The following is a 24,801-nucleotide window of genomic DNA, read 5'->3' as shown; positions in this document are numbered from 1 at the left end:
TTTATCTTCCTTCTCTGCCTCAACAAAGTTTTGGTCTAAAATCTGGACCTCTACCACTCCACTAAAAGTTAAACTTTTGTTTGGAGATTGTCGTCCAATGCCCTTTCTGAAGCATCCTCCCTTTTCAACAGATGTTTGATTAAGAAAATAATTATACAAATTTAATATAATAAAAATTATGAAAATAATTAAATAATAAACTATATATGCAATTTTTTTGTATTAAGAAAAATAAACTTAGTAGGCATAGTTCAAGTTTTATAAATAAAATATTAGGAAAAATAATAAAATAAAATTTAAAATTATAAAAATGAGAGAATTAAGGAGAGAATAGAAAAAATTATTTGGGGTGATTTCAAACTGCAATGTCACTATTTCATTCTTCTCCTTTATATATATACTAGTTAACAACTCGCACTTCGCGGCGGAAGTTTTTAAAAAAATTAATATTACTAATTTTCATATAACTTTTATTTGAATTTAATAATATGATAAGTTAGGTGTACATACGGGTTAAGCTTGACATGTAAGTACAAAATCTGTTTTTTTTTTTTTTTTTTTTTTTTATAGTGAAAGCCCGACATGGTTCATATAACACTCTTTTGTATATCTCTATCATTTAAAATATTCTCATTATTCTCATCAAGCAATGAGTTAACATTATTAACTTATTTTTATACAATTTTTTTTTTGAATAATAATATGATAAGTTAGCTAGGTGTAAGAGAAATAGTTTAAGGTATACATATATATATATATATATATAGAGAGAGAGAGAGAGTTTAATTAGTAAGTGATTGAAAAAAAATGTGAGTTATTATTTTTAAAATTATGTGATATTTAAAAAAAATCGTGTGGTTTTTTTTTTTTATTTTTAAAAGAAAAGAAGTGATTTTAGAGTTATCATTCTTTAAATTATGTGATATTTGGGGTTTTTTTTTAAAAAAAAAATTGAAAGAAAAATGTGAGTTATCATATTTAAATAAAATAGCTAATAAAGAAAAAAAAATATCTTGGAATTCCAATCTGTGCAAAGAGAATTTCAGCAGTGGAATGCAAAACTCTTGCTGAGAAGATGACTGTCCGAATTAGAGCATGGAGTACTAGGAATTTATCATTTGCAGGGCGAGTTGTTTTAATTAACTCGGTTTTGATGGCAATTCATACTTACTGGAGTCAAATTATGATATTGCCGAAGAAGACTATTGCAGAAATTGAGAGTATCTGCCGTGCTTTCCTATGGAAAGGCCAGGCGACTGCTGATGGGCCAGGAGCAGTGGCCTGGAACACACTATGTCAAGCCAAATCCAATGGGGGGATTGGATTCAGAGACATCTCAACATGGAATACAGCAGCGATGATGAAATATGTGTGGGCTATAGCTACCAAGAAAGATAGTCTATGGCTAAAATGGGTAAATCATGTATATATACAAGAAGATGACTGGTGGCAATATACAACACAAACTCTAAGCAGCTGATACTGGAGGAAAGTAGTCGAAGTAAAAAACAAAGTGATGCAAGTCATCGATCCAGCACAGTTCATGGCAAAGAAATACCAAATTGCTGAAGGGTATAAGCTGCTACAGACTCCTCAGGAAATGGTAAGATGGTGCAAAGTAGTATGGTGCTGATATAATGTGCCTAAGCACTCTTTTATTATGTGGATTGCTACTCTTAATAGGTTAAAAACCAGAGAGAGATTATATCGGTTTCACATTGTAGATAGCCCCACTTGTCTTCTGTGTGGCTTACAGGAAGAATCAGTTCAACATCCATTTTTTGAGTGTGATTTTACTCGAGATTGCTTGAACCAGGTAAAGAAGTTGTTGGGTTTTATGCCCTAAATAAAACTCTTTACAATCTGATTAGTTATCAATATAAGAAATCTGAAGTGATTGATGTTTGCATGAATTCTACATGCTAATGGTTTTAATATGTTTATTACATTCATACACACAAAATCAGTTAAATCCAGATCATATGTTTATTCACAATTACAGTATCGTCAACACAGTGGAATGTGATTGTGATCATATGAATCAAAAGTTTTGGTCCCTGTTTCATCAGTGTTATTGGATTTACACTAATGTGATAATCAACGATGATGTGTACTTACACTTGGAGTAAGTGTTATGTTCTTTCCAGGACATTAGTAAAGTATACTAGTTTCGAATGTATGGAGTATACATTGGACTGGACCGATATTGCAACTAAGTTAAGATATTACAAACTTACCATTACACATATCTTTCCAAGTCAATATCAGTAGTTGATCTTAAGATTAAAAGAATCTAAATCTTGATATGCTTAGGCTCAACTCAGGAGTGCTATTCATGTTCTTAGATTTATTAGTTAAGCCTACTTTTGGGTCAGGGTGATACGTATATTTTGGGAACATGATAGTATGATTGAGTGGGAGTGCTGAACATAAATATGGAATCTATGTTGGAAGTTATTTTACCAGGAACTTAGATCTACTCACAAGTATGTTGATTTAACAACCTAAATATGAACTTCTAAAACGATATGAAATTAAACACATAAGAGTATCAGAAATCTTACAGTGATTGCAGCGGAATATATGTCTCCTCCCACTCAGATCTCTAACCCTTGATTCCTTTCGTAGCAAGTAGTATAATCAAGATCTGAGCCCGATAGTCCTTCTTTGTTGTTTCTGAATTCTACACAGCCTTCCTCACTATGATTGAGGTATTACTTGATGTGTGTGGGCACTACTCTAGCACTTATACATTTCGAAACAGTGAAAAAAGAGAGAGAGAGAGGGTGGCGGTTCAGAGAGAATTTTCTGAGAGAAAATTCTTTCAGAATAATATTGTGAAAAGGTTGTACAGTTGTGTGCAACTCTGAAGCCTTTGCCTTCTATTTATAGAAGACCACCAACGGCTATGATTGACATTTGGAATTGAAAAAATCAAAGAGAAAAGGAAGCTAAGTGGCCGGCCTAGGCATTGTGGAAACAAGGCTTGCCACTTTTCCAACTTTCCTTTTCCTACACTAATAGTTTCCTGTTTTGTGAAAAACTGCCAATTCCATTGTTCAATCACATTAATGACAAATCTAATTATTTAATAATTAAAATTAATTATCAAATAATATATTATCATTTATTTTATTAATAATGAAACTATTTAAAGTTTCCTATTTAATAAATATGCCCTTCAAAATCTCTATTTACTGTTTCGCCCTTAATAAGTGATAAATTCTCAAATAGACAAGTCTATCTTGAGAATTTTTAATTGATTAATTAAAATCAATTAAATGAGTCTTACAAGTAATATCATCTCAACTAGTGAGGGGACCATGGGTCTATATATCCGAGCTTCCAATAAGCAGATCTAGAATTTACCACTTAAATTCACTGACTTATTAATTCTTCGTTGAATCCACACATAGAACTCAGAATTGCACTCTCAGTATATAGAATGCTCTATATGTTCCACCATATAGACACATTATTAGTTATCCATTGTTATAATCCTAATGTGATCAATGATCCTCTATATGGATGATTTACACTGTAAAGGGACTTAAATTACTGTAACACCCTACAATGTATTTTATCCTTAAAACACTTAACCCTGTATAAATGATATTTCAACTAAGTGAAATGAGTACTCAATCATTTATCTCATTTGGTTAAGCTCGAAGGAAATCACCCTTTGCTTACTATTCGCCAGATAGAAGCTATAGATTCCATATTTATGTTAGCGCTCCCACTCAATCGCACTACCGTGTTCCCAAAATGTATGTATTGCCCAGACTAAAAATTAGGCTTAACTAACAAATCAAAGAACACGAATAATACTCTTGAAATTAAGCCTAACCATATCAGGATTTGGATCATGTGATCTAGGATCAACTTATGATATTGAATTGAATAGATGTTTACGGTAAGTTTCAAAATCTAATTCAAAGTTCAATATCGGTCCATTCCAATGCATACTCCATGCATCCAACCTGAGCTTTACTTTAACCTATGTTCTGGAAAGAACATAACATTTCTCCAAATGTAAGTAAACTCTGTTGTAGATTGTCATATCAGTGAAACCCAGTGTTCTGATAAATCTAGGAATACTTTATTCACATAGTCATGTTTATTTTCCACTGTGTTGACAACACAATAAACATGATCAAGTATGTGAAAAGGGTTTGGATGAATTTATAAATCAAATAGACAAGCAATTGATTAAGTGAACCAAAACATACACAAGTGAATGAAAAATTACTTCTGTTACTTTATTGATATTGAATAATCTGGATTACATTGAAACAGAGTTTTATTTAGGGCATAAAACCCAACAAACTCCCACTTGCACTAATATAAAACAAATCAGTACATTTCAATTAATCCTAAATTCTGACGGTGCTTTTCGAATGAAGTTACTGCCAAGACTTTGGTGAATGGATCTGCCAAGTTATCCTGCGTATCCACTTTTTCCACCAGTACATCCCCTCTTGCCACATATTCTCTGATAATATGATACTTTCTTTCTATATGCTTACTTCTCTTGTGGCTCCGAGGTTCCTTACTGTTGGCTATAGCTCCAGTGTTATCACAAAGCAGGACTAGAGGCCTTTCCATTCCAAGAACTACACCAAGACTGGTGAAGAACTTCCTAAGCCAGGCAACCTCTTTAGCTGCTTCAGCTGCAGCTATGTATTCTGCCTCCATGGTAGAATCCGAAATCGCAGTTTGTTTAGCACTTCTCCAAACCACTGCTCCACCTCCAAGAGTAAACACCATCCCAGATGTAGATTTCCTGTCTTCAAGACATCCCTGGAAATCTGAGTCTGTATAGCCTAAGGGATTTAAAGCACCACCCTTGTAGACTAATACATAATCTCTTGTACTCTTTAAGTATTTCAAAATATACTTAACAGCATTCCAATGTACCCTTCCTGGATTTGACTGATACCTGCTCACGATTCCAACTGCATAGCAGATGTCAGGTCTAGTGCATAGCATAGCATACATTAGACTTCCAACTGCAGAAGCATAAGGAATTTTTGCCATGTCTTCTATCTCTTGAGGATCAGTAGGACACTGTTCCTTAGATAGACGGATACCATGTCTAGAAGGCATGTTTGCTCCTTTGGTATTGGTCATGGAAAATCTCTCTAAAACTTTGTCAATGTAAGCTGTTTGAGTGAGAGCAAGGGATCTGTTCTTCCGGTTTCTGACAATCTAAATACCAAGAACATAGGCTGCCTCACCCAAGTCTTTCATGTCGAATTGAGTGTCAAGCCATTCCTTGATGTGAGTTATTTTCTTGACATTGTTTCCAATGATCAAAATGTCATCAACATAAAGGACCAGGAATACTACCACTTGGTTTTCCTTGAGTTGGTAAACACAAGGTTCATCTTCATTCTGATGAAAGCCGTAGGTCTTGATGATCTCATCAAACCTTTTGTTCCATGAGCGAGAAGCTTGCTTAAGCCCATATATGGACCTATTTAATTTGCAAACTTTATTCTCCTGCCCAGGAAGAACATAACCTTCTGGTTGCTCCATATAGATGGTTTCTTCAAGAAGCCCATTAAGAAAGGTTGTCTTGACATCCATTTGCCAAATTTCATAATCTAAAGCGGCAGCTATGGAGAGAAGAATTCGGATGGATTTGAGCATGGCAACAGGACTAAAAGTTTCCTCATAGTCCACACCTTCTCTTTGGGTATAACCCTTGGCGACCAGTCTAGCTTTGAAAGTTTCGACTTCGCCTCCAGCACCTCTTTTCTTCTTGTAGACCCATTTACATCCAATTGGACGAAAATCTTCACGTGGTTCTACATATTCCCAGACTTTGTTTTTTTTCATGGAATCCATTTCTGAATCCATACCGGCTGACCATCGCTTCCGTTGCGGACTTGCCATTGCCTGTTTATAGGTCAATGGGTCGTCATCAATACCGTCACCAACGACCATATTGATTTCACCATCCAAGCCATAACTAGATGGTTTTGTAGAAACCCTCCCACTACGACGAGGAGCGGTGACCTTCTAAACAGGAGCTTTAGTAGTAGTTTTCTCAGTTGCTACAACTGAGGGAGTGGGATGTTCCTCTTCTTGAATAGAAGAAGATGGTACATTTGAAGGAATAGTATCTGTGAGCATTTCCTCTAATACAATTTTACTTTTCAGTTTGTTGTCTTTCATATAGTTATCTTCAAGGAAAGTAGCATTTGTAGAAACAAACACTTTGTTATCCTTGTGACTATAGAATAGTCCACCCCTAGTCTCTTTAGAATTTCTGACAAACATGCAAACCTCAGTTCGCGATTCCAGTTTGCCTTCTTTCTTTCTTAAGACGTGAGCAGGGCACCCCCAAATCCTATAATGGCGCAAACTAGGTGAGCGACCATTCCATAGTTCAACGGGTGTCTTAGGGACTGCTTTAGATGGAACAACATTTAAAATGTCGTTTGCCATTTGAATAGCATATCCCCAGAAGGACGTAGACAGAGTTGAATAACTCAGCATAGACCTAACCATTTCTAAGAGAGTGCGATTTCTTCTTTCTGCAACTCCATTCTGCTGTGGAGTGCTTGGGGCAGTATATTGGGATTCAATTCCAAGTTCAATTAAATGATCTTTGAACTGCATATCCATATATTCTCCACCCCTATCAGTTCGCAAGATCTTTAATGTTTTACCTAATTGGTTTTGAGCCAAAGCATGAAATTCCTGAAACTTTTCAAACGTTTCAGATTTCTTTTGCATTAGGTAAAGAAAACTATATCAAGAGAAATCGTCAATGAAAGTGACGAAATACTCATAACCTCCTCTGGCTTTTACATTCAGCGGTCCGCAAACATCTGAATGTACTAACCCTAGGGGTTCTTTGGCACGCTCTCCCTTTGCAGAGAAAGAACGTTTTGTCATTTTTCCTTCTAGGAAAGACTCGCAGACTGGCAGTTCTCCTAAGACGACATTTTTCAATGGACCGTCTTTGGTTAGCCTATTGAGTCTATCAAAACCTATATGACCTAAACGTAAATGCCATAGATAAGTTTGATCATCATTATCAATCTCTTTTCTCTTAAGGCTTCTAGGTTTAGCTACATTGAAAAGTTCAGTATTTAGTGAGATTTGAGTATCAGGTCTTAAAACATAAAGCCCTCGTTCCATGTTTGCAACACATATATGAAATCCATTACGAGAAATTGAACAATTTGAACTCGACAAATTCAATATATAAAAAAGTGTCTGTAAACATGAAACACTAATCAAGTTTCTACTAAAATTAGGAATATATAAAACATTCTCTAAAAGTAAAAACTTCTTAGAATTAAATTTGATTCGGGCTGTTCCTCTTGCTTTAACTGATACCAACTCGCCATTTCCAACTTTAAGCTTTAACTCATCTGGGTGAAGATTCTCCCAAGTTTCAAGCTACTCGCAATGAAGAACATACATGGTTAGTAGATCCGAAATCAACAATCCAGGAGGATTTGTCGTTCTCTAAAACACATGATTCAAATACAAAAGCATCACCTTCGTTTGAATTGTCTAGAAGCCTGGGACATTGTTCTTCTTTATGTCCCTTTCCATTACAATTCGCACATAGAACATGATGTTTGATAATTGTATTTGAAGAAGCAGCTTTGTTAGAGCCCTCATGCTTAATCTTCTTCCTCTGATTAAAGCTTGCAATGCTAGGAGGTCTCATTGCAATCAGATGCCGCTCATGGGCCCTCAACTCAGACTCGAGTTTGTCCATGTCGGAGGAGTTAGGATTGTTCAATAAATAATATAGAACAAAACTGTTATACTCCTGAGGAAGACTATAAAGTATGAGTTTTACCCATTGTTCCTTTGATAAATCAATTCCTAGTAGATTTGCCTTTTGGAATTTCAGATTCATCAACAATAGGTGCGAGTTAATGCAACTACCAGGATGCATTTTCACACTATTGAGTTCTTTTGCAAAGATACTAACTAGGAGTGGATCGCGATGAGGGTTATTCATATTGGCACTACAACATATCAATAAACAGAAGTAAGGTTTTGGTTCTATAAATTCATACACAGGTTCAGAAAACAAATAATCACTTATGTTATAAAAATACTAAATCTAACATAGTTTATTTTCCAAGGTTTCCAACGAACTGATACAGTGTCCCGTTTAGGCGAGAGTCAAAGCATCATCCATTGAATAGAGTTGTCAATTCATCTAAAATGTCAAACATTCTAGCAACCTTTTATTCGATCAAGATTGGAATTCAGCGTTGTCCCGTTTAGGCGAGAGTCAAGGCAATTCTATCTTATGAGCTTCTACCATTGTTTCGTATTCTTGTAAGTCTTACATAGTCGCCACCATTAGGGTGGTCATGAACCATATAAATAAACCTATAAGAATACTTATCTCTCGAGATTAAACGGCGCTAACTTGCTAATGAACGTTCCTCCATTAGGGTAGGATTACTCACTAAAACAATAGCTATGTAAAACCAACAATGGAGATCGAATTTCTCCTGATTAAAGCTCATTATTTAAACATGTATTTTGTTTAATCATTTATATTCCATATCTCAATAATGAAATATTACAAATTAAAGTAAAAACTTTAATTAAATTTCAAAATGGAATAATTTTGAAAAATATCTTATTTAAGTTGTTTAGAAAAAATCTAAATACCCAACTTAAAAATATTCCTCAACCAATGACTTAATTAAATATTACTAATTAAGTAGTAACCACTTAATTTAGAAGATATTCCATTTTAAGTTCCCATATTTAGAAAATATCAACTTAAAAAATATCTAAAGAATCTTAATAACCAATTCCCAAAATTCCTCAACTTAATTTATAATAGGAAATTCAAAAATATTCAAATCTAAGTTGATTTGATAGATTTAACTAAATCTCAACTTAAATAGGAATATTTAATGAAATTATAAAATTAAGATTCAGAAAGAATTTATATGGTTATAATTCCATATTTAATTGAAAACAAGAAAAATACATATAGCTTTCCAGAATATAATTATTCAAACTATGTTTTTCTTAAATTAATTTCAAGGAAGAATGAAATTAATTATGTTGCTAATCAATCTTTTATTAGATCAAACTAATATAATTAACCTAGCACAGTTATCCACATCAGGCAAATGGGCCTTCACAATTGGGGTTGTTCATGTGAGGGGGGGCTGGGTCCAGTATGTCGCACCCACTTCTAAGGTTCCCAACTCTCACACAAGGCCCAAAAGAGAGGAATTTAACCTTAAAATGAATAAATGTTATTAATTGAATAGGCTCACCACTAAATGAGCCTAAATAAAATCTATCAGTTATGATATTTTATTTAGCAACAACCACCTATATGTATCTACAATAGAAATTAAACATATAGGCTCACACAGGCATACACATTTGGATGGATCCTATCATGTTGCTAGGTCATACACAGATGAAAGAAGTTTGTAAAAATTACCTGTTACAAATTATTTACTTGATCTATCGTCAATTGAACCTTTGGTTAAAACCAGATCATCGGATCTATCATCAACTTAACCAAGGCAATTTAGATCAAGCAATAATAGGTTTTAGAAAACTTACAAACAATCTAAAACACATACTCCTGCAACAAGGTTAGATTTGGATAGTTGGATGTAGGATTTATTTAATTTTAAACATTTATTTCGAAAATAAAATTAAAATTAAACCTACCATTTTGAAAAATTAGGTTTTGGGTAACCTAAATGTCATTTCAAAATAAATTGCTAACTTTCCTTTTAAATTTCATGTTATTTAATAAATTAAATAATAAAATAGAAAATGGTAAATACATACCCTTTTCTTGTTTTACAATTTAATTTAATTAATAAATAATAAAATTTAAAAGTTAACAAAAATACCTTATTTCCTCTTTTAAAATTATCATGATTATTATGATCTTATTTTAATTAAGGTCAAGTTACCAAAAAAAATAAATATCTGACCTTAAAAAAAAATAAAATAATCAAATTTTAAAGGAAATAAGAAAAAGGTAAGCAAAACTTGATTTTTTTCCTATTTTCAAAATCAAATTACACTAATATCTAAAATTAATTTTAAAAAATAAAATTAATTTATTTCTGATAATTAGATTTGAAATTTGAAAAACAAAAATCAACATACAAAACTACACAAAAAATCGGAATTTAATTCCATGAAATAGCATGAAAAATCGAAAAAATTGAAAAATTGGATGAACTGTATGTTGGGTTTTATGCCCTAAATAAAACTCATTTCAATATAATCAGATTTACTTATTAATATAGATCAGAAATAACATTTAATGTTGCATGGTTCACATGATTTATTTCATGATTATATGTACATAATGTATAAATTCATCTGAAACCCTTTTCACATACTTGATCCTGTTTATTGTGCCGTCAACACATTGGAAAGTAAACATGACTATGTGAATAAAGTTTCCTAGATTTATCAGACACAGGGTTTTACTGATATGATAATCTACAACAAGAGTTTACTTGTATTTGGAGAAATACTATGTTCTTTCCAGAACATTGGTTAAAGTAAAGCTCAGGTTGGATGCATGGAGTATGCATCGGAAGGGACGGATATTGAACTTTGACTTAGATTTATTAAACTTACCGTAAAATCTATTCAAGTCAATATCGCCTAGTTGATCCTAGATCAAATGTTCTTAATCCTGTTATGATTAGGCTCAATCTTGAAAGGCTATTCGTGTTCCTTGAATTGTTAGTTAAGCCTACCTTTTGGTCAGGGTGATACGTACTTTTTGGGAACACGGTAGTGCAATTGAGTGGGAGCGCTATCATAAACATGGAATCTATAGCTTCTATCTGGCGAATAGTAAGCAAAGGATGATCTCCTTCGAGCTTGACCAAACGAACATAAATGGTGGAGTACTCATTTCACATAAGCTGAAATATCATTTATACGGGGTCAAGTGTTTTAAGGAATAAATACATTGTAGGGTGTAACGGTAATTTAATCCCTTTACAGTGTAGATCATTCATATAGAGGATCATTGATCACATTAGGATTATAACAATGGATAACTAATGATGTGTCTATATGGTGGAACATATAGAGCATTCTATATACTGAGAGTGCAATTCTAAGTTCTATGCGTGGATTCAACGAAGAATTAATAAGTTAGTGAATTTTAGTGCTAAATTCTTGATCTACTTATTGGAAGCTCGGTTATATAGACCCATGGTCCCCCCACTAGTTGAGATAATATTGCTTGTAAGACTTATGTAATTGGTTTTGATTAATCAATTATAATTCTCAAATTAGACTATGTCTATTTGTGAATTTTTCACTAAGTAAGGGCGAAATTGTAAAGAAAGAGTTTATAGGGGCATATTTGTTAATTATGATACTTTGTATGGTTCAATTAATAAATATGATAAATGACAATATTATTTAATAATTATTTATAGTTATTAAATAGTTAGAATTGGCATTTAAATGATTGAATTAGGAAATTGGCATTTTTGAGAAAATCAGATACAAAAGGTGGTAAAATTGCAAAATTGCAAAGCCCAAGGCCCAATCCATTAAAGGCATGGCCGGCCACCTATTGTAGCATTTTAAATTGATTTTTTCATTATTTTAATGCCATATAATTCAAATCTAACCCTAGTAGAATGCTATAAATAGATAGTGAAGGCTTCAGAAAAATTACACTTTTCTTCTGACTTTTTCTATTCAGAAAAACTGAGCCTTCTCTCTCCCTATCTTTAGCTGACCACTCTCTCTCTTCTTCCTTGATAATTTCGAAATCCTTAGTGTATGAGTAGTGCCCACACACATCAAGTGATACCTCAATCATAGTGAGGAAGATCGTGAAGAAAGATCATCAGCAAAGGAGTTTCAGCATCAAAGATTCAGAGAAAGAGATCCAGGTTCAGATATTGATAATGCTCTGCTACAGAAAGGAATCAAGGGCTAGATATCTGAACGGAAGGAGTCATTATATTCCGCTGCACCCAATGTAAGGTTTCCTAAACTTTATATGTGTTTAATTTATCGTTTTAGAAAGTTCATATTTAGGATGTTAATAAACATACTTGTGAGTAGATCTAAGATCCTGGTAAAATAAATTCCAACAACTGGCCTCAGAGCCATGGTAATTGATTTACTTGCAAGAAATTTGGACTTTAAAACGATTGTTTGTATGTTCTTTGGATGGTATCATGTTGTATTGAGTGTTATTTGATGATTGATTGATGTTTATGAAATTTTCGTGAAATATAATTGTGATTTCGTTTCTGGAATTATTTTTATTGGATAGTATGGAAAAAATTAAGCAAGTTAGCCTTTTACAGAACTCAATTTGGATTTTATTTGAATTAGTTATGATTTTTTGAAGATTTGACAAAATCGGAAATTTGTCGATAGTTTCCTGCGATCGCAGAACTGTCCGTACAGTTTCGAATTTTTCCTTTTTTCTTCAATTTTTCATACTTTTTCATGGAATTAGCTTCCAATTTTTTGTATGGTTTTGTATATATACTATTACTATTCCTAATTCAATTATAATTATCATTTTGAATTAATTTAAATTTTTTTTAATTTAATTCAAGATATTAGTGTAATTTGAATTTGAATAGAATTAGTATTTATCTTTTTGCTTAAAAATCTATCTTATTTTTAAATTTGATTATATTTTTTTTAAATTTAAGGTCAGATTTTTTAAGATATTTATAATATCTTTTAAGATATTTATAATATCTTTTAAAGATATTTATAATATCTTTTAAGATATTTTAAAAATATCTTATCTTTTAAGATATTTTAAAAATATCTTATCTTTTAAGATTTTTTAATTAAATCTTTTTAGATATTTTGACCATATTTAAATTTAAAATAAGATATTTATAATCATGTAATTTTAAATAGATATAAGATATTTTGCTAATTTTTTAAATTTTGTTATTTTATTTATTTAAATTACATTTAAAATTTGAAAAAGATATTTATCTTTTCTAATTTTTTATTTAATTTTTATTTATAAAATAATATTTAAAATTTAAAAGTAGTTAGCAAATTTTTGAAATGATATTTAGGTTGGTTCAAACCTAATTTTTCAAAATTGTAGGTTTAATTTTAAATTTAAATATATAATTAATTTTCGAAATTTTTTTATTAATTTTTTTTTTCGAAAATATTTTTTAATAATATTTCGAAATTAATTATTTAATTTAAAATTAAATAAATCCTACATCCAACTATCCAGCTAACCTTGTTGCAGGAGTATGTGGTTTTAGCTTGTTTGTAAGTTTTCAAAACCTATTATTACTTGATTGCAAATAGCCATGGTTACTTTTTGCCAGATCTAATGATCTGATGGCTCCCTTGGTCAAGATAATAATTTGTAACAGGTATAATTTACAATCTTCTTTCATCTGTGTATGACCTAGCAACATGATAGGACCCATCCAAAGTGTGCCTGTGTGAGCCTATGTGTTTAATTTTTTTTTATAGATGCATATAGGTTAATGTTGCTAAAATAAATTATCATAGTTTTTGATAGAATTTATTTAGGCCCATTTAGTTATTGGGCTTATTGAATTAATAACAGTTGTTCTTATTAAGGTTAAATTCCTCTCTTTTGGGCCTTGTGTGAGAGTTGGGAGCCATAGAAGTGGGTACGACATACTGAACCCAGCACCCCCTCACACAAACCACTCCAATTGTGAAGGCTCATTTGCCTGATTTGAATGACTGTACTAGGTTAATTAAACTAGTTTAACCTAATAAAATTGATTAGCAACATAATTAATTTCATTTATTTTGAAATTAATTTAAGAAAATTATAGTTTAAAGAATTTTTTATTCTAAGCTAAACTATATGTATTTTCTTGTATTTAACCATCTAGATTCTTTCTGGAACTTAATTTAAATTTTTCATTAAATATTCTTATTTAAGTTGATATTTAGTTATCTACAACTAACCAACTTAAATCTGAATATCTTTTGAATTTCAAATTTCAAAATTAAGTTGAGGAATTTTAGGCATTGGTTATTAAGATTCTTTAGATATTTTTTAAGTTAATATCTTTTCGAATATTAACTTAAAATGGAATATTTTCAAATTAAGTGGTTACAACTTAATTTTTGATATTTAATTAAATTTAAATTTGAAAAATATTTAAGTTCTAGATTTTTTCTAATACAACTTAAATTAGATATTTTTTCAAATTTTGTGGAAAAGATACTTAGTCAAATAAGATATTTTCTAGATAGTTATTTCTAGACTACTTATTATTTCTAATATTAAATAGGAAATATTATACATTGTGAAATTAATTATTTATAATTAATTTTGGTACAATTTATTTTAAGTATATTTTTCCTAGTATTAAACTAGAAATTAATAATTAAGCCTTCTCTACACTTAATTATTTATTTCTTGAATTTAATACATTTAATTAATTTGAAAATTAAATATCTAAGTTGATTTTTATCATCATACTTAAATATTTCTTTTTCATGACATTTAATTAAATAGAAAATTATTTTTAGTTGAAATTTATTTTTTTTTTCAACTAAATTTATATAATTTTCAAAATATATTTTTTTTCTTTATTTTATTAATCAAATTTCGAAATTGCATTTCTTAAATGCTAGAATTTTGAATTTTATTTGAAAAATAGATTAAGTTGTAAATTAATTATTTATTTTAATTAATTCTTGGATCAACTAAAATCAATGATTTTTTCATTTATTGATTAATTTAAAATAAATTGAATTAAAGTATATTATTAGAAATTGAATTAATTAGTCAAAGGAAAATCTAGATAGATGATATTTTTTGAAGTATTTTTCTAGTGTATTTAATTAAATAGAAAATTAATATTTAAGTTGATTTTCATCATCATACTTAAATATTTGAAATTTTTCTTATATATTTAATTAAATAGAAAAATTATATTTTTGTTGTAAATTAATTTTATTAATTAATTTTGGGCCAACATTAAATTAGAATAATTTTTCCAGGATTAATTTTTTATTTTAACATGCATTTTCGAAAATTGTATTCTTAAATACTTTAATTTTTCGAAATGCAATATATATTTATAGAAAATCAATTTGAGTTGTAAATTAATTTAAATTAATTTTGTAACAACTTAAATTGAATATTTTTCTAAATATTTATTGGAAATTATTACTAAGATGGAAATAATTCATATAATTTCATATCCATCTAAGTAAAATTTATAAATATTAAATTAAAATTTATATTTAGAATTTTTTCATTCTAAATTGGAAATTTTAAATAAATATATATGTTTAAAATAAATAAATTAAATAAAGAGAATCAAAGAAAATACAACTCTTTTTAAATAATGAGCTTTATTATTAAGATATTCGATCTCCATTGTGGGTTTTACACCGCGTTTGTTTTAGTGAGTAATCCTCCCTAATGGAGGAACGTTCATTAGCAATTTCGCACCGTTTAACCTCGCATGATAAGTAGTTTGTAAGTGTTTTGTATGGTATGGATCACCCTAATGGTGGCGACCATACTTGACTTGCAAATTATGAAACAATGATGGAAGCTCATAAGATAGAATTGCCTTGACTCTCGCCTAAACGGGACAACGCTGAATTCCAATCTTGATCGAATAAAAGGTTGCTAGAATGTTTAACATTTTAGACGAGCTGACAACTCTATTCAATGAATGGTAGCTTTGACTCTCGCCTAAACGGGACACTGATATCAGTTTGTTGAAAACCTTGGAAATTATTTAGGATTGTATGTTTTAGTATTTTCACTTGTCATTCCTACTTGCTATATGCTTATAATTTCTGAATTGTGTATGAATTTATATTGAACCATGTTATTTTCTGTTATTAAGTTGTAGTTTAATTTCGAATCTTCATTGTTGGTCTAACTTGGCTTGTTTATCTAATGAGATAAATCCCTAGTGGATTTTCACCATTAGACATACATAATAGTGTTAGATCTCGAAAGATAAATATTGTATATGCGACATCTAGCTGTTCATCAATTGACGACACCTTAGACTAGTATTTTTACGATATGAAACAAGAAGATTGTATAAATAAGATTACTTTGACATTCGCTAATCGAAGCATCGTTGGATTCCTATTTATAAACGAAATTATCCTAATTCCTCTTAGCTTATTCATTTCGAATTAGCTTTAAAAACATATCATTGGATGAATGGTCTATAAATCATTTCATGTCATTTTATATGACGCATATGATTATAATCCCGAAATTCTATTCCCAATTGATATAAATCCTCAATCTTAGAAATCTCCTACTTGTATGGGAAAATCTGACTTAGAGTTTGTATTAGTAGTGCTGGTCCAAGATATAATTACTCATTATTTTTGGTATAAATTTAAGTCTTTGACTTTAATTTTAAATTCCAAATAGAAATTTTCTTATATTTCTAATTCCAGAATACAATATAGTTACACTTTCTCAAGTGTTTAATATCCATCTTCTATTAATGGATTAAAACTGTATGGAATATGAGTTAGGTATTCTGTGACCAGGATCCACTTGCAGTATTCTAAGAACTCTTCGATGTAACTAAACCTATGTCATCATAGACACTACCACATTTTTTTAATCTATGGCATTTGTATCTTGTTCATAGTGGATTTGACAAGATCAATCTCTGCAAAGAGTTAATATGCCTATATCCATTGAAAGTAGTTCATCTCATTCGCAGATGGATGTACATTCAGGGGTGGATATGAGTTTTTCGTTGTATTCTTAAAACGATAACTCTAGATTATACCTTTTAGCAAAGAAATTTGAAATGTTTGAAAAATTTCATTAATTTCTAGCAATGGTTAAAACCATTAAGGTAAGTGGTTAAAGATCTTGCAAACTGATAGGGGTGGAGAAATAGTTAGTAGATATGCAGTTCAAAGATCATTAAATTAATTTTTGAATTATATCCAAACTTACCTCCCCAGAAATTTCGAGTTGCATGTTGATGATTAGTTACTAGTCGTTGCCTAATTCCTTCTATGGTAATACAATTTTATAATGATGTAATGGTTGTATACTTAATGTAAATCATTACTAGATTCATGGATGACCTAATCAAAATCTTAAGAAAAGCTAGAACCATTAACCATGGTTTGTTAGCTATTCTAAGTGATTAGGGGTGGACCATCCCATTGTCAATAGATAAGAAAGTGTTTGTTCAAACAAATACTACTTTTCTAAGATAATGACTAAGTCTGAAAACAAGTAGCAAATAAAGGAGATATTTAATTCTTGATTCCAAAAGTGTTCTATCATCTTATATAACATATGATGATCCCACTGCCTCTGTTGTCTTGTCACAACCGAAGAGATCAATACCATTTAGTTTTCTTAGACATAATTCACGGTACCTTGTCGTAGTGGGAGAGTTTCTAGGAACTCGCTTTCTTATGACTTGGGAGACACTAGTGATTTAAATCCATTGTGAGTTTAAACAAGTAATGGATTGTCAAGATAAGAAACTAAGAAGAAAGCCAATAGAACTATGGTTTAATCCATTCACATGGAATAACCTAAAGTTTTCTATTACAAGGACATAAAAGGAAATTTTAGTTAATAAGTCTATTCTATAGACTTAACAAAACTTCCTGTTCCTAGTATTATAGGTTTGAGTTTATCTAAACCTATGGCTTGTGGTATACCTGGTAATTACTTACTCTAATGCAAGCAACTTACTTTAGTAAGATGCTGAAGCATTTTCTTTCTAATGGCAATCTATAGAAGCTTCACAACTTCTTAGACATAGATTTTATCTAAGGAAAAGTTTCAACTATTCCAGAAAATATAAAGCCATGAAAGAATTTTCTTATATCAACAGTGAGAGGTCTTAGATATGCTTTTGTATGCCTTAGACCAGACACCTGCTGTTGAGTGGGAGTAATGAGTAGGTATCAGATTAATCCAGGAGAAGAACATTGGAAGACAATCAAGTAAATCTTAAGATAAAGAAGAGGAACTATATGTTAGTCTATAAGGGTGTGTTTAAAACTCTTAGACTACACTATATCAGATTTCAAAATTTGCCTTTGTGCTAGTAAATCTTTCTGATAAGATGGTGGTTACTCTGGGGGTGGAATAGTGATTTTGGAGAAGTGTAAAAACCTATCTGAAGTCTCTAGGTCTACCAGAGAGGGACTGAATGTTAAAGCTGCAGGAAAGGTACTTATTCAGTCTAAGGAAAGTTCTATACATCTTTGGCACCATTCTAAATTGCCTTAAACTATTAGTGTTAATTTCCTGATTAACCAAAAGTAGTTGCCAAAGGTATAGAATCCAGTATCCCAAGAGAGTAAACATATAGAGAGGAATTTCACATTATCAATGATTTTGTGATTAAGGAAGAGTAATGGTGGAGAATAGGTTGTGGTTAATTCAACCTTTCAGATCCTATTACGAGGAGTTTACTACTACTACACTTGATTTGTATATCAAGGTGTTGAGATTATTTGAAACGCACTTTTTGTTTTATATTAGTGCAAGTGGGAGTTTGTTGGGTTTTATGCCCTAAATAAAACTCATTTCAATATAATCAGATTTACTTATTAATATAGATCAGAAATAACATTTAATGTTGCATGGTTCACATGATTTATTTCATGATTATATGTACATAATGTATAAATTCATCTGAAACCCTTTTCACATACTTGATCCTGTTTATTGTGCCGTCAACACATTGGAAAGTAAACATGACTATGTGAATAAAGTTTCCTAGATTTATCAGACACAGGGTTTTACTGATATGATAATCTACAACAAGAGTTTACTTGTATTTGGAGAAATACTATGTTCTTTCCAGAACATTGGTTAAAGTAAAGCTCAGGTTGGATGCATGGAGTATGCATCGGAAGGGACGGATATTGAACTTTGACTTAGATTTATTAAACTTACCGTAAAATCTATTCAAGTCAATATCGCCTAGTTGATCCTAGATCAAATGTTCTTAATCCTGTTATGATTAGGCTCAATCTTGAAAGGCTATTCGTGTTCCTTGAATTGTTAGTTAAGCCTACCTTTTGGTCAGGGTGATACGTACTTTTTGGGAACACGGTAGTGCAATTGAGTGGGAGCGCTATCATAAACATGGAATCTATAGCTTCTATCTGGCGAATAGTAAGCAAAGGATGATCTCCTTCGAGCTTGACCAAACGAACATAAATGGTGGAGTACTCATTTCACATAAGCTGAAATATCATTTATACGGGGTCAAGTGTTTTAAGGAATAAATACATTGTAGGGTGTAACGGTAATTTAATCCCTTTACAGTGTAGATCATTCATATAGAGGATCATTGATCACATTAGGATTATAACAATGGATAACTAATGATGTGTCTATATGGTGGAACATATAGAGCATTCTATATACTGAGAGTGCAATTCTAAGTTCTATGCGTGGATTCAACGAAGAATTAATAAGTTAGTGAATTTTAGTGCTAAATTCTTGATCTACTTATTGGAAGCTCGGTTATATAGACCCATGGTCCCCCCACTAGTTGAGATAATATTGCTTGTAAGACTCATGTAATTGGTTTTGATTAATCAATTATAATTCTCAAATTAGACTATGTCTATTTGTGAATTTTTCACTAAGTAAGGGCGAAATTGTAAAGAAAGAGTTTATAGGGGCATATTTGTTAATTATGATACTTTGTATGGTTCAATTAATAAATATGATAAATGACAATATTATTTAATAATTATTTATAGTTATTAAATAGTTAGAATTGGCATTTAAATGATTGAATTAGGAAATTGGCATTTTTGAGAAAATCAGATACAAAAGGTGGTAAAATTGCAAAATTGCAAAGCCCAAGGCCCAATCCATTAAAGGCATGGCCGGCCACCTATTGTAGCATTTTAAATTGATTTTTTCATTATTTTAATGCCATATAATTCAAATCTAACCCTAGTAGAATGCTATAAATAGATAGTGAAGGCTTCAGAAAAATTACACTTTTCTTCTGACTTTTTCTATTCAGAAAAACTGAGCCTTCTCTCTCCCTATCTTTAGCTGACCACTCTCTCTCTTCTTCCTTGATAATTTCGAAATCCTTAGTGTATGAGTAGTGCCCACACACATCAAGTGATACCTCAATCATAGTGAGGAAGATCGTGAAGAAAGATCATCAGCAAAGGAGTTTCAGCATCAAAGATTCAGAGAAAGAGATCCAGGTTCAGATATTGATAATGCTCTGCTACAGAAAGGAATCAAGGGCTAGATATCTGAACGGAAGGAGTCATTATATTCCGCTGCACCCAATGTAATGTTTCCTAAACTTTATATGTGTTTAATTTATCGTTTTAGAAAGTTCATATTTAGGATGTTAATAAACATACTTGTGAGTAGATCTAAGATCCTGGTAAAATAAATTCCAACACTGTACGGATGGCATGCAGTGCATGGCCATCCGCGCGCGTATCTGGGTGCTTGACCGAGAAATCACGGCGCAGGAAGGCTGCAAGCAGTCATTCCGCGCGCGTGATGAAGTTGCTCGTCACCCCGATTTTTCCAATTTTCAAAAATTCATAACTAATTCAAATTAAATCGAAATCGAGTTCTGTAAAAATGTAAATTGCTTAGAATTTTCCAAACTATCCAAAAAAAATAATTACAGAATAAGAACAGTAACTATTTTTTCCAGAATTCACAAACAACAATCAAACATCAATATGACACTCGAAGCAACATGATACCATCCAAAAAACAAGCAAATCGTTTTAAGTTCAAATTTCTTGCAAGCAAATCAATTACCATGGCTCTGGTGCCAGTTGTTGGAAGTTATTTTACCAGGAACTTAGATCTACTCACAAGTATGTTGATTTAACAACCTAAATATGAACTTCTAAAACGATATGAAATTAAACACATAAGAGTATCAGAAATCTTACAGTGATTGCAGCGGAATATATGTCTCCTCCCACTCAGATCTCTAACCCTTGATTCCTTTCTGTAGCAGAGTATAATCAAGATCTGAGCCCGATAGTCCTTCTTTGTTGTTTCTGAATTCTACACAGCCTTCCTCACTATGATTGAGGTATTACTTGATGTGTGTGGGCACTACTCTAGCACTTATACATTTCGAAACAGTGAAGGAAGAGAGAGAGAGAGAGAGGGTGGCGGTTCAGAGAGAATTTTTTCAGAGAAAATTCTTTCAGAATAATACTGTGAAAAGGTTGTACAGTTGTGTGCAACTCTGAAGCCTTTGCCTTCTATTTATAGAAGACCACCAACGGCTATGATTGACATTTGGAATTGAAAAAATCAAAGAGAAAAGGAAGCTAAGTGGCCGGCCTAGGCATTGTGGAAACAAGGCTTGCCACTTTTCCAACTTTCCTTTTCCTACACTGATAGTTTCCTGTTTTGTGAAAAACTGCCAATTCCACTGTTCAATCACATTAATGACAAATCTAATTATTTAATAATTAAAATTAATTATCAAATAATATATTATCATTTATTTTATTAATAATGAAACTAATTAAAGTTTCCTATTTAATAAATATGCCCTTCAAAATCTCTATTTATTGTTTTGCCCTTAATAAGTGATAAATTCTCAAATAGACAAGTCTATCTTGAGAATTTTTAATCGATTAATTAAAATCAATTAAATGAGTCTTACAAGTAATATCATCTCAACTAGTGAGGGGACCATGGGTCTATATATCCGAGCTTCCAATAAGTAGATCTAGAATTTACCGCTTAAATTCACTGACTTATTAATTCTTCGTTGAATCCACACATAGAACTCCGAATTGCACTCTCAGTATATAGAATGCTCTATATGTTCCACCATATAGACACATTATTAGTTATCCATTGTTATAATCCTAATGTGATCAATGATCCTCTATATGGATGATTTACACTGTAAAGGGACTTAAATTACCGTAACACCCTACAATGTATTTTATCCTTAAAACACTTAACCCTGTATAAATGATATTTCAACTAAGTGAAATGAGTACTCAATCATTTATCTCGTTTGGTTAAGCTCGAAGGAAATCACCCTTTGCTTACTATTCGCCAGATAGAAGCTATAGATTCCATATTTATGTTAGCGCTCCCACTCAATCGCACTACCGTGTTCCCAAAATGTATGTATTGCCCAGACTAAAAATTAGGCTTAACTAACAAATCAAAGAACACGAATAATACTCTTGAAATTAAGCCTAACCATATCAGGATTTGGATCATGTGATCTAGGATCAACTTATGATATTGAATTGAATAGATGTTTACGGTAAGTTTCAAAATCTAATTCAAAGTTCAATATCGGTCCATTCCAATGCATACTCCATGCATCCAACCTGAGCTTTACTTTAACCTATGTTCTGGAAAGAACATAACATTTCTCCAAATGTAAGTAAACTCTGTTGTAGATTGTCATATCAATGAAACCCAGTGTTCTGATAAATCTAGGAATACTTTATTCACATAGTCATGTTTATTTTCCACTGTGTTGACAACACAATAAACATGATCAAGTATGTGAAAAGGTGTTAGGCTATTTTTAGCCTATGTTTTGGATCCAATTTATGTGCATTTCTAGCTGTGTTGGGACGGAATTACGCTTGTTTTCTATGTTTTCAGGTTCTTTGGAGTAAAAGAGGTTTCGGGTGCAGAAATTCATTAAAAGACGTGCTGAGCCGAAGAAAAACTTAATTTTTGAGTTTTTGCATATCTGGCCGCGGCGATGAAGAGGCTCGCCGCGGCGAGTTACGAGATACAGAGAGTGCCTAAATTTGGCACATTCTCGCCGCGGCGAGAGGAAGCTTGGCCGCGGCGAGATCCCGTACGGACCAGGGGCATTTTCGTCCATCGAACCCTAAATTTCAATTATAAATAGAAAACTGCGATTGGAAGTCAGAGAGAGCGATTTGGAACCCTAAAACACAGCTGAGAGCGGCAGGAAGAGCATAGAGATTCAAGTGAAGATCCAGAATTCATCCACCAACAGTTCTTTTCTTTATTCCTCTTTAATTTATTTATGTTGAATATTGTCATAGGAATGGTTATGGATTTGTTTCTGAACTAAATTTCCCATTTAGGGAGGATGATGATTGTTGTTTAATGTTTTGCCTAGTTAATGTTTAATTACCATTCCTCAATTCTTGTGTGTGAAATTATCTTAATTTGTGTTTAATTTCATGTTTAAGATTGATCACCTTGTGCATGCTCTATGATCTCAATTCAAAATCTGAAAAGTGAGAATTGAGAATGCTAAAATTAAGATAATCGATGTTCTATGTGAAACGAAAGTATTTACATGACTTATGTGACGAGTAGATTATTGCTTAATGCTGATTTCATGTTAGTTTAATTAAGGAATTAATTAGATAACATGTGATTTAGAATCTAGAAGATCTGAAAGGAGCTAGGTTGTTTCATAATCTGTCATTCACTTCAAGAATAGGATAGTAATTAATCATTAACAATTTGGGTAAACAACAACAGGATTCTCCTCCCTATTGTCTCATCTTGCTCAACTTTAAACTGTGTTATTAAGTTTTCTGAATTTCTTTCATATTTTACTGTTTTTAAATCATAATTGCTTTAGAATTACCGAATAGAATCATAAGTATAATTTAGTAGTACTTAATCCAATTCCCTGTGGGATCGACCTCACCTGTGTGAGATTTACTACTTGATTGCGTATACTTGCGTAGTGTTTAAAAATATAGCAACAAGTTTTTGGCGCCGTTGCCGGGGAATTGTTAAAGATTAATATTACATAAAATTATACTAACTTCTACTTTGGTATATTTTCTCTTGCTGATTTTTCTAACCTTTTTCTTGCAATATTTTCTTGATTTATTTCAGGAATCCTAAGTGCATGCGCCGTCAAGGACAATCAGTCATATTACCAGTTGATCCTGAAATTGAGAAAACTTGCAGGAAGAATCGAAAGAACAAGAGGCAAGAAAGAGTTTCGCAAAGAATCGCCGAAACATCAGAAATCATGGCTGCCAATGTGAACAATAATGTTGGGAACAATGGGCGTAATAATGGTAATAATGGAGGCGCTGTAGAAGATCAAGCTAATGGCCGTAGCTTGAGAGATTACATTCTCCCTACTCTGACGGGAGTGCAGTCATGTATTAGGCCACCGGCAGTGGATGCAAACAACTTCGAGATCAAACCTGCCATCCTTCAAATGGTGCAGTCTTCGCCCGCCTTTGGTGGTCTCCCTTCTGAAGATCCTAATTTGCATCTCTCTAACTTCATGGAACTTTGTGAAACTTTTAAAGTTAATGGAGTTAGCGACGATGCCATTAGATTGAGGTTGTTTCCATTCTCGCTCAGAGAACGAGCCAAGAGTTGGTTGAATTCTTTGCCACCGAATTCTATTGCTACATGGAATGATCTGGCAACAAAATTCTTGTCAAAGTTCTTTCCTCCAGCTAAGTCTGCAAAGCTAAGAGGAGAAATCAATAATTTCTGCCAACAAGATAATGAATCTCTCTATGAGGCTTGGGAGAGGTTTAAAGATCTGATCAGGAGGTGTCCCCATCATGGTATAGAGAAGTGGATGCTGGTTCACAACTTCTACAACGGGTTGGTTGGTAATACTAGAACTCTAATAGATGCAGCAGCGGGCGGAGCTTTTATGAGAAAGAGTGCTAATGAGGCATATGATCTATTAGAGGAGATGGCTCTAAACAACCAGCAGTGGCCAACTGAAAGGAGTCAATCCAAGAAGGTAGGCCGGTGTGTTAGAAGTCGATGCCATCACAAAGTTAACGGCTCGAGTTGAG

General features: G+C 32.0%; 1 non-coding gene across 1 annotated transcript; it reads right to left on the bottom strand.

Moving 5' to 3' along the window:
• Positions 1 to 24,458: 24,458 nt before the first annotated feature.
• LOC115718334 (small nucleolar RNA R71) lies at positions 24,459 to 24,565 on the bottom strand. The gene has a single exon (XR_004011913.2). It is a non-coding gene; the product is annotated as a small nucleolar RNA R71 (small nucleolar RNA).
• Between the last annotated feature and the right edge of the window lie 236 nt (positions 24,566 to 24,801).

The sequence above is a fragment of the Cannabis sativa genome, chromosome 6 (assembly GCF_029168945.1).
Source record: "Cannabis sativa cultivar Pink pepper isolate KNU-18-1 chromosome 6, ASM2916894v1, whole genome shotgun sequence".
NCBI lineage: Eukaryota > Viridiplantae > Streptophyta > Magnoliopsida > Rosales > Cannabaceae > Cannabis > Cannabis sativa.
The sequence above is the reverse complement of the archived record's forward strand: the minus strand, read 5'-3'. Positions and strand labels throughout refer to the sequence as shown.